At 38.2% G+C, this 16,631-nt stretch overlaps 1 long non-coding RNA gene across 1 annotated transcript in view; it reads left to right on the forward strand.

Moving 5' to 3' along the window:
* The window catches only part of LOC114136655 (uncharacterized), a 33,039-nt gene extending 28,809 nt beyond the window's left edge, over positions 1–4,230 (forward strand). Inside the window, exon 3 of the long non-coding RNA XR_003593856.1 lies at positions 357–4,230. This is a non-coding gene — a long non-coding RNA (uncharacterized LOC114136655). The remainder of the gene's footprint in view (positions 1–356) is intronic.
* The last annotated feature ends 12,401 nt before the right edge of the window (positions 4,231–16,631 follow it).

A 16,631-nucleotide genomic window follows, 5' to 3' on the forward strand; every position in this document is an offset into this window, starting at 1 on the left:
TGCAGGTATTTTTTCTTACACAAACACCATCTTCCAAATTGAAAAAAAAGGAATGCAAAAAATAAAAAAAAACAAACAACAATTTTTCCATCACATTTTAAATATAAAATCATCTTTGATGGTCTGTCTGTACTGAAAATATAAGCCACACATCCATTAGTGATTTCAAATCAGCGGTGCACACAATAAAACTCTGTCCAACGAAAATTTACCGTAATCGCAGCTTTTACTTCTGATGGCGTAAAGATTCAAAAGCAGAGATAGAGAAAGGAAGAATTTTCACATGTGGTTGGATGAATTTAAATTTCCTTACCTCTTTCACTTTTTTCCCCCTCCCTCTGTTTTTCTCACTATAGACCGCAGGCCGTTGGAGGCAGCTCAGAAATCTCTTACATCTGGAACAGCCGTAATTCATGGGACTTGGCCTGACAGCCATGACAGTCATCGGGGCGACCGACAACAACTGTCTCCTGTGTTAGCGGCCGCAGTGCATATGTGTGTGAGTGTTAGCTTCATTTCAGAGAGTGACTGTGGCTATAGGCTGTATATGTGTGTGTGAACATGACTCTTTCTGTTTAGAAGGGAAACTTTTTGAACAAGTTCCTTATGTGATCTGAATTTGTGCTATTGAGAAATTTTCTAAGCAGTTTTAATGAAGATTTTCTGTAAAGTCAACAAATATAAAGCATTAAGAGTGTAGAAATGTATATTACAAAAAATAGCAATGCCTTTTAAAAAGAAAATATAAAAGCTTTATATTAATTTTGTTTCACTTTTTCTTTTCTTTCTCTTTTTTTTTACTTGGTTGTGTTTCCACTATTTATGAATAAAAATATAATGTTGTTCTCCTTTTAGAGCTTTCTTAGAAATTAAGTTAGAAATTAATTTAATTTCACCTGTTGCATTTTTATCTCAACTTTTTAAAATTCTTTAATACATGATCTATTCTTTCTATATTAATGCTGTATTTAAGAGAGCTCCACTTTTGTAGTACAGTTAGGGAAGGAAAAAATAGAATCTACATTAAACACTCACATTCCAGTATTGTGCATTTATTTACGATAACTCACGAGTTATGTCTCAGATAACTGTTTTTAACAAAAAAAAATTGCCAAAAATAAACAAAACAAAAATTTCAATTACTCTGGAAAAATGATTACTTCCTTGGTTGTTGTTGCAAAATAAATTAGAAATCTAATCTAAGATCAATTTTAAATGGGGAATTTTAATAAAGTCCTGCTTGAGTGGTTTTACATTGCAGTTATTTATTCCACTTTACATCATATCCGGTGTCGTTCTATGAATTTAGAGTAAGATCTGCTGCCTCCCTGCGCAGAGTTTGATGACCAGGAGACATTCTGCCTCTCACCATATTCCCCAGCTAAGTCAGGCTCCAGTCGCACTACACCCAACACATGACAGGGGATATGGGAAAGATGGATTTGTAAATTTAATTTCTCTCTATAAAAGGGCAGAAACTTGCTCTACTAATCTGGTTGAACATTAAACTCCAAAGATTATTCCGGGATAATACTGTATGCACCCAGGACAAGAGAGCTCGAAGTTCCAACACTTCTCTTCACAGCAACACAACGACAAACTGATATGCAGCAGACAAATTGTCAGTTTGTTTTATGGTGGGAGAGGGACACCCTGCCACAGCCCGACGTGCTACGCACAGACAGTAGCGATCGTTTGCAGGTCCAAAATCCCACATTCCACAGTCCTGATTCCAACAGCTCGCCTGCTAAGCTGGGCACCACATGAAGAGCCATTGTTAGAGTGAGAGGGTCATGTATCGCTCCCTCTCTCTGTCTCTTGCTCTGTCTTTCAGTCTTCCTCTATTACTGTCAGACATTATCTGTGACTCTTGCTCTGTGTATCCGTCCACATTTCACTCTCCTGGCTGTCTGCTGGCTAGTGTCGCCTGGTTTTCCCCACCATCTTGCACGAGTTTGTATATTTCTTGCTTTGCTTCGCTCAAGCCGTCGTGTCCCAGTCGTGCTGTTTTTGTCTGTGGCTCTGCTTTTCTGCAAGACTCTCACTTTGCTTTCTGCCTGTTTTTCCTTTGTGTCTGTCTCCTCCTGTATCCCGCTGTCTGTCTCTCCATCTCCCGCTCCCTCTGCGTCTCCAGATATTCATGGAGAGATTTTCTCACATGTTGGATATAGATTTATGACCCCAGCAAGATCCCCGTGGCCACTAAATTTGATACCATCCACTAAGCCACATTGTTTTTTTGTGTGTGTTCGGGCTTGTCTGTTGTGCGCGATTGTGCGTAAGTATGTATGTGCATGTCTGGGTGAGTGTGTTCATGCATTACAAGGTGGAGGCGGGTGACTTTTAAAGGGTTAGCTTGGGTATGCTGGGTGCAGAGGAGGAATTTACAGTTTATTGAAGCACAGCAGTCAGGTATGTGTGCGAGTGTGCACATCGGGATGTCGGTGGGGGTGTGCGTGTGTGTGTATGTGTGTGATAAAGAAAGAGAGAGAGAGAGAGCGCCTGTGGGTGCCAGGTGACCAGGCTAACCTCTTGGCTGGTGTTTTGGATTTAGCCTTTGGATAGCAAAGCAAAATAAAAACGGAATGCTTTTTCAATTACAGATCAGAGAGAGAGTGAACAAAGGCAGGAGAACAGGGAAAAAGTTATTGGGATCTAATATATCAGAAGCTTTGTGCCTCTAAAATCTAAGTGCTTTAATTTTGACAGCCAGAACATTTTGTTCTTGAATATTTATAGTTCACAAGGGTCACATAATTTTTACTAAATTTTTCTAAGTAATATTTCTTGTAAAAGCTTTTCATTTTAGAAGATTCCTGCACGCCTTCTGATAGGTTTTGCGGAAATTGCAGATTTCTGTCATTTTTTTGCTTTTTATGCACTCCCAACTAATAAGACGAGTTGTACATTTAACTTTGGAAAATTGAGCAACTGTCTCCGTTTTAAAACTCACAAACACGAGCTGCAAAAATAGAAGATGGCTGAAACAGAATATGAAGTCACACAGAGACACACCTGTGGAAGACAGCCACTTACTGTGTCTTTATGTTGTCTTATTAATTCTGACAGGAAAGGCACCTGAACTCTCCCGTGCATATTTTATTGGCTGTAGGTGGTATTTGTTGTGTATTTATGTCTTTTTTTTTGTTTGAATACTCTGTTCCTTCAACTTATTCCACAAGTTGTCGAGGGCGGGGTATTTCAAAATGGCATTGTAGAGTGCATAGGATTGTAATGTGCTTGTGTGTGATGTGAAAAGAAATGCTTCTCGCTTTTGATGTTTGGCTGAGAGGAATGGCACAAAAATAAAAGCCTTGTAAAATAAAGGAATGTTTTTGCAGGCTCGAGAGTGTGCGATCCCCTAAAATTGTTTATCTGTCAGTCAGGCGGCATGCGCGCACACCGACTGCGCTCAAACATGTGTTGTATTGAAGGGGTGTGTGTGTGTGTGTGTGTGCGAGAGTGTGTCCACGCCTACATCTAAAAGCCGTATCTGGCTTCAGATCAAATGGTGTATGAAGTAGGGGAATGACACAGAGAGAAAAGTGATAGCTCTTTAATGTTACCTATCCACTCTCAAACCCAAATATAAGACCAGGAACATACGGAATAGAGAAGTGTGTTTTAGAAGAAAAGGAGTGACATGAAACACTTATGTAGAAAAGCTCTGAACATGACTTGGGCTTTGTAGCGAGGGGGGAGAAGATGTCTCTCAAAAAAAAAAGAAAAAGAAAGAAAGAAAGAGTAAATTGGATTGAGAGAAGAGTGAAAATGGGGCGAAGAATTAAACAGCGACATGCGCTTTTATAGTTTGTGTATGTTAGGGTACAGTCATGGTTCGTATCATGTCTAACTTGTGTTTTGTTTCTCTTCACGCTCTGCTCACTCTAAACTTTTCACTGTCATTGCGTCTGAGCCAAATGTTATCACAGCAGCTGCATTTGTGTCCATAAATTGCTGCAGTTTTAAGGATTTAAACATGTAATCATTTTCAGAAAGAAATGTCTCATTTAACATCTGTTGTTGAATTCACCTTGACCATTCCTATTATTCATTTTGTTTTCTCCCTGCAGGTCTGAAGCACAAGCTGAAATAGATCAAAATATTTAATCTTTCCAAAATCGTTTTCGTGTCTCTGTTCATTTTAGCAATTAACTTTACATGATTTGTTTCTTGTAATGCTGATAAGTTCAGATAAACTACATAAATAAAACAATGTACTACTAACCACGCAGTTGTCTTCTCTTCATGTTAAGATGTTTAACACACCCAGTAAGTCACTGTTTCCATTTCTCTTCCGTTAATGTTAAACTCATGTTGCCTCACTATTTTTATGTAAATTACTTGATGTGGGCAATTTTAAGACATTTATTTCTTGCAAATATACATGAACGTAATAAAGAATACATCTGAAATACTCATAAACAGGTCCATGTATGATAAGGTTCTGCCCTTAAAGCCTGAAGGTATTCCCAGGTATTTCCCATCTTAACCCGTTTAATCCCAAATTTTTTCCTGCAAAATAAGTGCATGCATTTCAATCCTTGAACCTCCCTAACACATGATATTCATGAATTATGAAATTTTATGTTAGTGAAAATGTAGGTTTTATACTCGACAACAATTGTTGCCGGTGGGACACTGCGTAGTCTAAATTACACAAATCTGGCCTATTTATACGCATAAAAAAATAAGAAAAATCATGACATGCATGACTTATTATAACAAAGAATGGTTACAAGAGTGTTCAGAAATATTTTAGAAACATAAAAAAATCAATGCCACATCCTGCAGATGTCATTGTCTCAATGTGCCAAGTGACCTTTGACCTCATTTGATTATTTCATTAATTAGGCAAAATAAGGTGAAAATGTTAGTATGAACACATCTGTATCTGAGAGGACATTGCCCCTGTTCCACCAGGCCAAGTACAAGGCCTTTGCCTTGTCCCAAACTAGTTGTAGTTGTCATTCAGTGAATAGGCCACACTTTGTGGAAAGGGTCGGCTTTTGGGGGATGGGGAGGCGTTCGACTGTGGGAATGACAGTGATGTAGGAGACATCATTTTGAGTTTGCTTCAGGCCTAGAAAATCTAAAACATCTTATAGTTTAAGCTGTGTGGGAACAGCAAGACATATAGAATAAACAACACAGCTATGGACACATAGCACAGTGCTGTCTATGTATTATGCTAGTGGCAACAATTGTTGCCACACTTACATTCGCTCTTCTTATGATTAAAAGATGAATGAATGGATACAATTTTCTTTATATGTCAGAAGAAGACATTTGAAAGAACATATGTACAAAATATTTTATTTATATTTTTTATTAAAGTATTTTACTGACTTTCTCTTGTACAGGTTTGTGACACACATTTACCTCCAGCGTTACAGGCAAGAAGTAAAGAGGTCTGGTCATGTGACCATTCACACTAGATACATGAAATTGATATTGCTTAGAGTAGACACTATTATTTGATTAAAAAACTTCAATTAGCTGGTAGAAGTCAAAACAATTCTTTTACAGCTTCCAGTTAGAAAAAATGTCTGGAAAAATGAGGTCTTTAAGAAGAAAATTATTTTGAATTAAGCTTTACATGGATGAACAGGATAATGTCAATGTACAATGTGTTCATAATTTGAAAAGCAGTTGATCAAAATGTTATAAAGAGGCAAGTTTCGAAAGTTCAAAAATCTGCACGTAGATTTGCGTCGCCACTTTACAACTCTTTTCAATTATTTGTATATTTTCGTCTTTAGAAAAAGATTTTTACACAAGGACTAGTTTTCATAAAGAGGCAAGAAAAGTGACAGAATTAACTGAACACACCTAAAATCACCAATGGATGAATTCCTCAGCATATCGAATGGAAAATAGCCCAAGAACAAACACATGGTAAAGGTTTCTCACAAGAAACTTAATGAAGAAAACAATCCCAGCAAGAAAAACACATATTTTATATTGTTTTTTTTCCTGACACTGACCAACACGGGAGACATTATGCTTTTTGGCATTAGAGCTACTCTAGAATTGGACAAACATAAAATCTGAAATATATAGAATCATTGAATTTGAATTGTAATATTCTGCACATCTCAGACTTGCTAAGAGACGGTATGTGAATCAATATTTGTGCAAACAAAAGAAAAAAAGATATAATTGTTTTGTTTTCTTAAAGGAACAGTGTCATGTATTTTCCAGGCACATGGTGCCATCTTATAGCACAATCAAGTAACTATGTTACCTTCAGTTGTTACAAAACATGCTGTTTATATCAAATATGACTTAAAAGAAATTTTACTTCATAACTTAGCACCTTGAAATTGGGCCTCTTTCTTTTGAAGAAACTCTTGCTCTGTCTGAAACTACACCTTCAGGAAGTCATCAAAACATTGGTCCTCTATTAACCCTTTAACAGCACCTTAACCAGAAGAAGTAGCTTGTATAACGAGCTCAGCAGATATGCAATCCTACCAGGTGTTTGCTTATCATTGCTGCCAGTCTGGAGGAGCTGAGTTCTGTAATATGGAAGCCTGGATTGGAAACAGTAGCTCCACAGGAGGAGCTTGATCATCGAAGGTGGCGTTCTGTCCCTCCGATCATTTTACACAGCTGCCGCGGGAGATTAAAGGATTTCTCAAGCATGCATGAAAGAATCAAAGAACCACTCCAAGTTTGTTTTTGATGAGGGGATAACATTGTAAGATAATGTAAAGATTAATAATAACCAGTTTTACATAATACTGGCCTTTAAAAATGTTGCAAAACTTTTGTCTAACGTTGTGCTTGTGAGCTTAATATACTGCACCCATGTGTCCTGTGTCCTGAAAGTACTGTAAATATAAACTAACATTAAAAAAGCTAAATCTGTTGCTGCTGTAATTTCTCATCGCTACAAATGGACGAGTTTTAGAATATTTTTTTCCCACTTGGAGGTTTAGGCCATGGTAAAATGAGGCAGGAGTGATACAGTGAAGGAGAGTGTGACTTGAAAAACAAGGTGAAGAAAGTGTGCAGCTAGGTAGTGATCATGCATTACCATCATGGAAACTTATCACTCCCGATCTGACCAACCTCATTTTAGGGCAACAGAGCCCCAGGGGGGTAGGGGGAAATAGCACCAATGGCACATTGTTCTGCCTTGGAAAAAGACAAAAAATATATATATCACCCTCATGTTTTTATTCATGCCTGCAACACAAACAGCAACAGAATTTGATTTTCACAGCAAATATTAACGACCGGTGCAGAGGCTCGATAGAAAGATAAGCTTGCAAACTGTAGGAATTTGCCATAGGAAGATGTGTTTTGACGCCTGTGTACCAACATGGGAAAAACAACCATCATGTGTAAGTGGCTCCTAATGAGAACCTCTGATCATTTACCAGTCCTACGGCATTTCCATAACCCAGACTCTCTCTAATCACTGCCTATTCCTGCTGGGCCTGTGTCATATCCTGCTGAGCTCAACCACAGTAACAAGGATGAGGCACATGCATCTCCCACCGGTTGCACTGCTAATGTCTCCGCAGTCACAGAGGCCCTTGCAGTGACAATCTCATCTGTGTGACTCAAGGTTTAAAATCTTATGGGGAGATAGCTAGACAGGCAGATGAAGATGAAAAGCAGACAGTTATGCAAACAACAAGATTATGCCAAACAGATGTGATAATTTATGGACTTACAATTGTCTATACTAGATGAACAATTTACCTTTTAAAAGTGCACTGGGTGAAAGACTGTTTATATGAAGTCGCATTGTAAAAGTTTTTAACTGACATTGAAATAATGTCTTCATTGGTTATCCACACAGGAAGTCTACATCTATCAGCCATCTGCCCGTAGTTACTGGCTTTTTAAAGTTATAATTTTGGTCAATGCCAGGGCAATGGATGCCTCAATCTACAGCTTAAAATAATAAAGCAATTAGACATCATGTCTCTTTTTCTGTTTTTTCGACAGTATGATTAACATCCAAAACCTTTAGGAATGTGTTATGGTTGAATGATGTTAAACCTCAGCATCACCAGAAGAGCACTCTGAAATATGGTGACTGCAGCATCGTGTTTGGGTTACTTTTTTTGAAATGGAACTAGACTCTCCCTAATGTAGATGAAATCATTATAACCCCCCCCCCCCCCCCCCCACACACACACACTTTTGTCAAAAACTTGTGGATGTCTGTGATAGGAAGAGAAATCTGGTGATTTAAGAGTGTGATAAATCCAAAAATATATTCAGATCTAAAGCATGCCAGAAGAAAATTCATATTTTTTTAGAATAAAACTGGAGCCAAGATTGAGTCTGAATTCTGACTTAATAATACAAAGATAGAACATTTGTGGGGTTTCCACCCATTCTGAAAGGTACTGTATGTTGAATTTGATGTTGCTATGCATCCTGGTGACAAACACCAATCAAAGATGGAAAACTAAAATTTAATTAAAAACAACTCTTCAACAAAATACATATATATATATATATATATATATATATAGTTCAGAATGATGCACCATTAAAAAAATGTTTCAACCATTTTTAATTAACAGAAAATGCACATTAGTGAACAGGTTTACAGCTGAAAAAACTTACCATGCAAATCATCAAAAATGTTCATATTCCTAAACAGACAGAAAAGACGTATCTCTGATTTCTCTCTAGTGAGAATTCAGTTATTCAGTCATCATTTCTAAACATTCTCCAGACTTAAAATAATACCTAAGGGAAAGTGCAAAGTCCAATGAGGTGCCCGTTAAAGGGAACCAGTACTCAGATCTTCATATTTTTAAAGGCAACCTTGAGATTTGCGAACTACAGGCTAAAGTGTGCAAAATGTTGCATTCAGAACAACTGAATACCAATGTAGATACTTACATTTACCATAGTTGTGATTTTCTTACAGCGATGAAAACCTATAATCAGAGTATAAGCTGAACCCCTGAGAGAGTGGGCTGTTTACAAGAAAGCATTTTTCACGTATCAGAAAAAGGCGATGGCTTTTTCCTATCAGACTACTGTGATGATTTGTTGCCTTTAGGTAGATCTGACAGAAAGGATGAAAAGGCTTGCTCATACTGCAACACAATGCAAAGAAACATAAAAAAAAAAAAGAGTTGAAGTTCGATTCAAAACAAATCTGGCAATAAACGTGAAAGCCTTTCGAGGACCTAACCCAGCCATTCAAGCAAACATATCTGGGCAACTACAATTAAATGAGCATATTTTGACTAAAGGTTGCCGTTTCTTGACCTGATGTTTCTTTCTTAAACCCCTCAACTTGGGTGAATATTTCATCTACGTCCCAAAAGAAATTGCAATGCACAGCTAAACTTATGCAATACTCCTCTGCTTTATGATACTCCAAAAGAAAATATTGACTTCATAAACACAAGTAAAAATAAGCCTGTTCCAGCCAGTGTTATGCTTAGCTCCGAGCATCTCTGCTTCAAAAAAAAAAAAAAAGTAAGGTTGAGTGTGCAACAAAAAATGGGAAAGTCACTAAAAAAAAAAGAAAGTATTCCCAGCATGTTTCAGAATACCAATATCCTTAAGCAGGCGGGGCTTTTTGATGTATAGACTCCTGCCAGTGTATTGTACAGATGAGACACTTAAGGCAAGACAATAGTGTTATAGATTGTGGCAAGAGTTAAATCAATAGACCTTCTGAGGAGTAACAAGACACCCAGTAGCAAGTGCTACTGCTACACACAGAGGAGGGGCTGGGAAACAAATAAGGACTGGCAGACAGGGGCTAAGACCTCTGTGTCACCGACTAGCCATTAGATGTGTACTTAGTTTGGTGTCTGTTTGCGTGCGAGTGAGTGTGTATCTCTAGGTGCTTCCCAGTCTTCCTTGAACATGTGTTATGGATGCGTGGAGGCATATGTGTGAATGTGTTTGTAAGGCATAAGCAAGAGCAGATACCTGTGTTTTGGTTGTACTTTTATCTCTTCTTCTTGGCCATGTAATCTCCCACTGGGCATCAAAGCAGAGCCCCATCACTAGCTCCACCACACCCATATATCCCCCAGATCCCTGTATATCAGTCTGCATGTGTGTGTGTGTGTGTGTGTGTGTGTGTGAGTGAGAAAAAGAGAGAGAGAGAGAGATGGACGGAAAAATACAGACAAAAAAGAGTCTATAAGAGAAAGAGAAGCACAGCGAGATAGGATAGTGGAATTAAAAACAGGAGATGAGAAAGCAAAAGTTCTGTGTGTGTGTGTGTGCCTGAGTGAGTGTGTGAATAAAAATGAGGAGGGCTTTGCATGGAGCTTTGGACCGTCAAACAGCCATGGCTGTCACCCAAGCACAGTCTGTGAGCAACTCTCCAGGGCAGCTTCCACAATCCTCCCTCCCCCCTTGGGTCTTACTCCTTCTTACTTCACCTCTGCTGTATCTTCCACCTCTGATCCAGGATCAGTGGCTCCAAAGGCCTTGATAGGTGTCAAGGTCCATTAACCTGGAGCAGGTCTTATCATATTCATCAGGAAGATCAGAGATCAAATTTATCCCTGTTTTTATCAGATTTGAGGCTTCAGAAGGATGCCAGAAATGTCACGGCTCTATGATAATGTGATGGAGCCCTGTGACAGACAGCACAAAGTTGCAAACACTCTGCCGCAGGTACAGACCTAAATCCATACAGCATACACGTTCAAGTAGATGCTAAAACACACACACATGCACGCCCACACACTGGACCACAGTCTAATTTTTTAGAAGCTGTCAGCAGTCACTTGGGTCGTTTTGATGGGGCTGTCAGCTTTGATTAGCTTGTAAAACTGGAGTATCTCACCCACTGACCTTTTGTGGCTTTCCATTTAAAGCTAAATCTAATCTAATTTAAAAACAGTTGTAGCCCATGAGCCAACTTTGTGAGGCATGATGAGCTTTCAAGAAAACAAGAAAAATGTAAAAGTTAAGACAGTGTCATGTCAGAGAGCTGTTTCTTTGGCTTTCTTGCACAAAGAAGAAAACCATCTGCATGAAAATGACTTTATGCTTTAGACATTAACCATACTGATTAAACCATGCCTAACGCCACTGAAACAAAGGTGAATATTTTGTAAGATTGACATTAACATTGTCACAATTAAAGTACTGACCTGCATGATAATGCATGGTAGTAATTACACCCAGTGGAAATGTTTGTTGCAATTTCTGTTTTAAATATATTTAATTATTTCTCATCTCAGCAACAATCACACCAGTTCTGAGTCAGCCGTGTATACGATCCCGATCCATTTATGCATTTTTTTATGCACATTTTAAGGAACACGTGTTCCTTTTTTATACATCTACTATATCTTTTCACTGCTGAATCCCTTCACATGTCAAACATTTTGATTGCCAACACTTTAACACTGAACGCTCATTTTAATTCTGTGTAAGATCTCCCACCTGACCTCCTGCCCAAACCCTGACCCTCACCCTTCAACTGGCACCCCATCGCTCAACTCTGGGCAACTAGTGAATTATTGCTGACTCATCACAGTCAGTAATGCGTAATCGGCTCATGACACATGATTTAGGTGCTCAAATGAGCATCTCTCCTGTACAGTTGGGACTTTATGAGTGCCCACATTTTTAAAACAGACAAAACTGAAAAACTGTAAGAACTGTAATTTTGCCAATTCATTTTCAAAGAGGCTAACAACTATCAGACCATCCCAGTCTTCTATATGTATCAGTGAAAGTGAGTGCACAAATGATGCTCATTTTGCTGAGAGTTCACTTCAAACACTGGGCTTTTGTGGACATGGCGGTTTTGCAATTTCCGGCCACATAAAAATCTTATCCCATTTTGGCCTGAAAAATATGTTGACAATTAAAAAAGCACTGCAAAATTGTTTGGCAACAGAAATTAAACTGTTTTATGCTTGATTGACCTGATCGGACGTTTGGAAACTACAACCCCTGGCAAAAAGTATGGACTCACCAGTCTTGGATGAGCACTCATTCAGACATTTCATGCTGTAAAACAAACTCAGATCAAAAACATGATACAATATTAAGGTCGTTCCAAAGTGCAACTTGTTGGCCTTCAGGAACACTCAAAGAAATGAAGAGAAACTATTGTGGGAGTCAGTGAATGATACTTTAATTGACCAAGCACAGGGAAATAAATATGGAATCACTCAGGTCTGAGGAAAAAAGTATGGAATCATAAAAAACGCATAAACAAAAGACCATTCAACATACATCACTAGTATTTAGTTGCACCACCTTTGGCTTTTATAACAGCTTTCAGTCTGTGAGGCATGGACTTGATGAGTGACAAACAGTATTCTGCATCAATTTGGTGCCAACTCTCTTTGATAGCAGTTGCCAGATCAGCTTTGCTGGTTGGACCCTTCTTGTGGACCATTTTTTTCAATCTCCACCACAGGTTTTCAATTGGGTTGAGATCTGGACTATTTGCAGGCCATGACATCGACTGAATGTGTCTTTCTTCAAGGAATGCCTTCACTGTTTTTGCCCGATGGCACGATGCATTGTCATCTTGGAAAATTATTTCATCATCACCAAACATCTGTTCAATTGAAGGGATGAGAAAACTGTCCAAAATGTCAATGTAAACTTGTGCATTGATAGAAGAATTAACCACAGTCATCTCCCCAGTGCCTTTGCCTGACATGCAGCCCCATATCATCAAGGACTGTGGAAATTTGGTTGTTTTCTTCAGGCAGGCCTCTTCATAAATCTCACTGGAACGGCACCAAACAAAAGTTCCAGCATCATCACCTTGTCCAATGCAGATTCTTGACTCATCACTGAAGACAACTTTCATCCAGTCATCCACAGTCCATGATTGCCTCTCCTTAGCCCATTGGAGTCTCGTTCTTTTATGTTTAGGTGTCAATGCTGGTTTTCGTTTAGCTTTCCTGTATTGAAATCCCATCTCCTTTAGGCGATTTCTTACGGTTCGGTCACATACATTGACTCCAACTTCCTCCCATTTATGCTTCATCTGTTTAGTTGTACTTTTTCGGTTTTCAAGACAAATGGCCTTAAGTTGTTTGTCTTGACGCTTTGATGTCTTTCTTGGTCTACCAGTACGCTTGGCTTTGACAACCATTCCATGCTGTTTGTATTTGGTCCATATCTTGGATACAGCTGACTGTGAACAGCCCACATCTTTAGCAACCATGCGTGAAGGGTTACCTTCCTCAAGAAGTTTCACAATCCTCTCTTTTGTTTCAAGGGACATTTCTCTTGTTGGAGCCATGGTTCTCACCACTCCACTTCGTCCAGCAGCCCTCCAAGGTGTCATGACTGCAGGTGTTTTGAACTGCACACTAACGGGCACATCTAATCTGGGGCAGGTGTCCATTTAGGGAAAGGAAATAGACTGGGTGTGTCCTTTTTTTTCTACCTCCAATTTGAGTGATTCCACACTTTTTTCCTCAGACCTGAGTGATTCCATATTTATTTCCCTGTGCTTGGTCAATTAATGTATCATTCACTGACTCCCACAATAGTTTCTCTTCATTTCTTTGAGTGTTCCTGAAGGCCAACAAGTTGCACTTTGGAACGACCTTAATATTGTATCATGTTTTTGATCTGAGTTTGTTTTACAGCATGAAATGTCTGAATGAGTGCTCATCCAAGACTGGTGAGTCCATACTTTTTGCCAGGGGTTGTAAAAACAAATTTCCTCTTTTTTTTGGAAGCACCACATGAAAGCACAACAAGGTGGCACTGTGAGCAGCACTATCTGGTGCAAAAGTTGTTAATGAGTGATGAAAATTAAGAAATCTACTTTTAGTAACAATAATGTCAGTAGATATGTTAGAGAAAGCATCAAAGGTGGAGGAAACATCTAGAAAGAAAATTGCATTTTCTTCAGGATCATGTCAGCTGTTTCTTCAGGCTGCCTCTTCTGTAGAGGCAAACATCAACAAATAACAGAAAACAAAATAGATCACAGATAATTTGCAATATTTTACTCTAATGTAGAGTACAATCTATCTTTGGAAAATATTGGAACTCAGGCTTTAACCTTACAGTTCAGGTTAAAGCCTGCGAACTCTACAGAAATTACTGGGATAATAGTTAAATATACTTTTCTAAAGTTGATAAACAAAAGGTAATCTGTGTAATATCTTTGTGAAAATACCACTCTGTATTATGTCTTGTGAATGAGCAAAACGAGATTTATTTAAATTTCTTCCCTGGATGATCTTAATCTTTTTGGATGTGGAGTTTGGCAACTCTGAGATGCTTAAACAAACCCTTTTGTTGCTCTAAGCATTTTATTTTGCCATTGACAATTACATTTTTGCAAAAGCAGAAAAAAATATAAGTATAAACCCAAAACCATTCATACCCCTTGCAGTTTAAGAATGGAAATTATTTTCATGCAATCAAAGAGTTTTTTTTTTTTTTTTTCTTTTTTCTCATGATAAATTAACTGGGGATCTCTACTGATAATAAAATCTAAAAATGTTCTCAAATTTGAAAGAAAATTTGTTTTTTTCATTTATTTATTTATTTATTTTACATTTTCAGAAAATGGCATGTGCAAAAATATTTATGCCCATCTCCCAGCGACCCTTTTTCCTGAAATGACTGTACCACCTTATCCTGAAGACACTCTGCCACCACGCACTGTTCGCTTGGCAATCTATCCAACCCAAACAGGATGCAGTGAACTCCTCATTGTCAAAAAAAAGAAAAAGAAAAGTTTTTTTCAATCAAATCAAAAAAATAGTTTTGGCATTGCAGCACTCCAACCCCTCTTATAATTACTGCTTGCCTATTTATATTTGGTCATGAGCTTCAAGCATTTCAGGTTGGGAGGCCTTCCTTCCATCACTGGCTGCATCCCTCCAAAACTTTAATCCTAGTTCAACTCACAGGAAAGATGTTGGTAAAAATGTACTATGTTGTTACAACTAAATCTACTCTGGCTGTGAATAATTTTGGATGTGTAATATTTACAATATGTAAGACTCAGATAGAAATTAGTGTCTAAAAGAAAATAACTTCATGTAATCAATGACCAGAAAGTGGCAACAAAATCTGTGATTGGCACAGACAGTCTAGATGTTCAGTCCGAATTGACCCTTGGCACAGATTTCAGAAGTCAGACTTGGTTTAAAAAGAACCTCAAAAACTTTACTACTACATTTAGACATCAACAAACATATTCTTTTACATGTATTTTATCCATCCATCCATCCATCCATCGTCTTTGTAAATACCGCCACATTTGATAAAACGCAAAATCGTCTTCTCTCCTCAACAAAAATTTGCTCAAAGGGGAAAATAGAAAATGGAATGCTGCATTTTTGTGGGCGATGGAAGCTATTTTTGTCTTTATTCCATAAAAAAAAAAAAAAAAAAAAAAAAAAAAAAAAAAAAAAAAGAGTACACTAAACAAATGTTGATTTTTGGTTAGAAAGGAGATTATGAAGTTAAAAGGATTGCAGATTTACAAATGGGATTTGAAGATGAAAAGACCAGGATAATTTTTTTCTACATTTGTGAAGAGACAAAACAGATCTAAAGCCTAGAGACACAGGCACGGACATACACACACACCCAAACATCTCTTGCTATTCGGCCCTCATCAACATCCTTCTTGGAAAATCACTGCGACTCTGAAAAGTCATTTCAGCCACAGTAACAGCAGGCCCTTAAAGATTCATATTCCTATTTACTGTCTGCCTCTGCTCTTGTGTATGCACACAAACACACCCGCACACACACGCCCACTCGCACCGCCACACCAGCAGGGCTAGGTTCATGAATAAAGGAAGGAATTAGAGCAGACCTGGAGAAGTCAGATAGACAGATAGAGAGAAGAAGAAGAGGAAGAGGAGAAAGCTATTAGACTGTATGAAAAACATCAGAAGGTAAGAGCAAATCCACAGAGGGGAAGCATAATCAGAAAAGATCAACAGAGGAGGAAAATTCTAGAACAGGAGAAGAAAGACAGATTGTACCAGATGGACAATGGATGAAAATAGAGGTGGAAAGTATCATGTGTACATACATAGAAACAAAAGGACAACATATTTAGATGGAAGGAAGTAGCCATCTGATTTGGGCCTAGTTGAAATTGCTTGTGCTAGTCTGGAGCAGCATACAAAAATAACATTAAATGTCCATTTGTCAGTGCATATGAGTGTTTTATTTATAAAGAAACGAGCTATATCAATGAGATTGTTACACACAGGCATAATCCATACAACTTTTAGATAAACCTTAGCCTGCACACACAGCAACAACAGAGAGCTATTCATCCAAACAATGATTTTATTACAAAAGAAACATCTTTTAAAACAAGAAACCCATAAGTGAATAATGCTCACTGATATGAGGCGAATGGCTCTATCCCTTCCTGCAATCGGAAATATCATTGCACCATAAAACGATATTATGGCTGAGAGAAAGGGAGATATGGGAACATAGGGAAGCTTGATTCTAATTTCCAGTAAATGAAAGAACAGTGAAATCATGACCAAAACAGTGATATTGTGAAAACACACACACAAAAAATACCCATTAGCAACAAGGATGGTAAACATCCCTCAATCGCCAGCAAGACTACAATCATCTCAGTACGCAGCACTAGATTTCCTAATACGTGTGCAGGCTGTGTGTGTGTCTGTCTCAGAGTG

Source organism: Xiphophorus couchianus, chromosome 21 (assembly GCF_001444195.1).
Source record: "Xiphophorus couchianus chromosome 21, X_couchianus-1.0, whole genome shotgun sequence".
Lineage (NCBI taxonomy): Eukaryota > Metazoa > Chordata > Actinopteri > Cyprinodontiformes > Poeciliidae > Xiphophorus > Xiphophorus couchianus.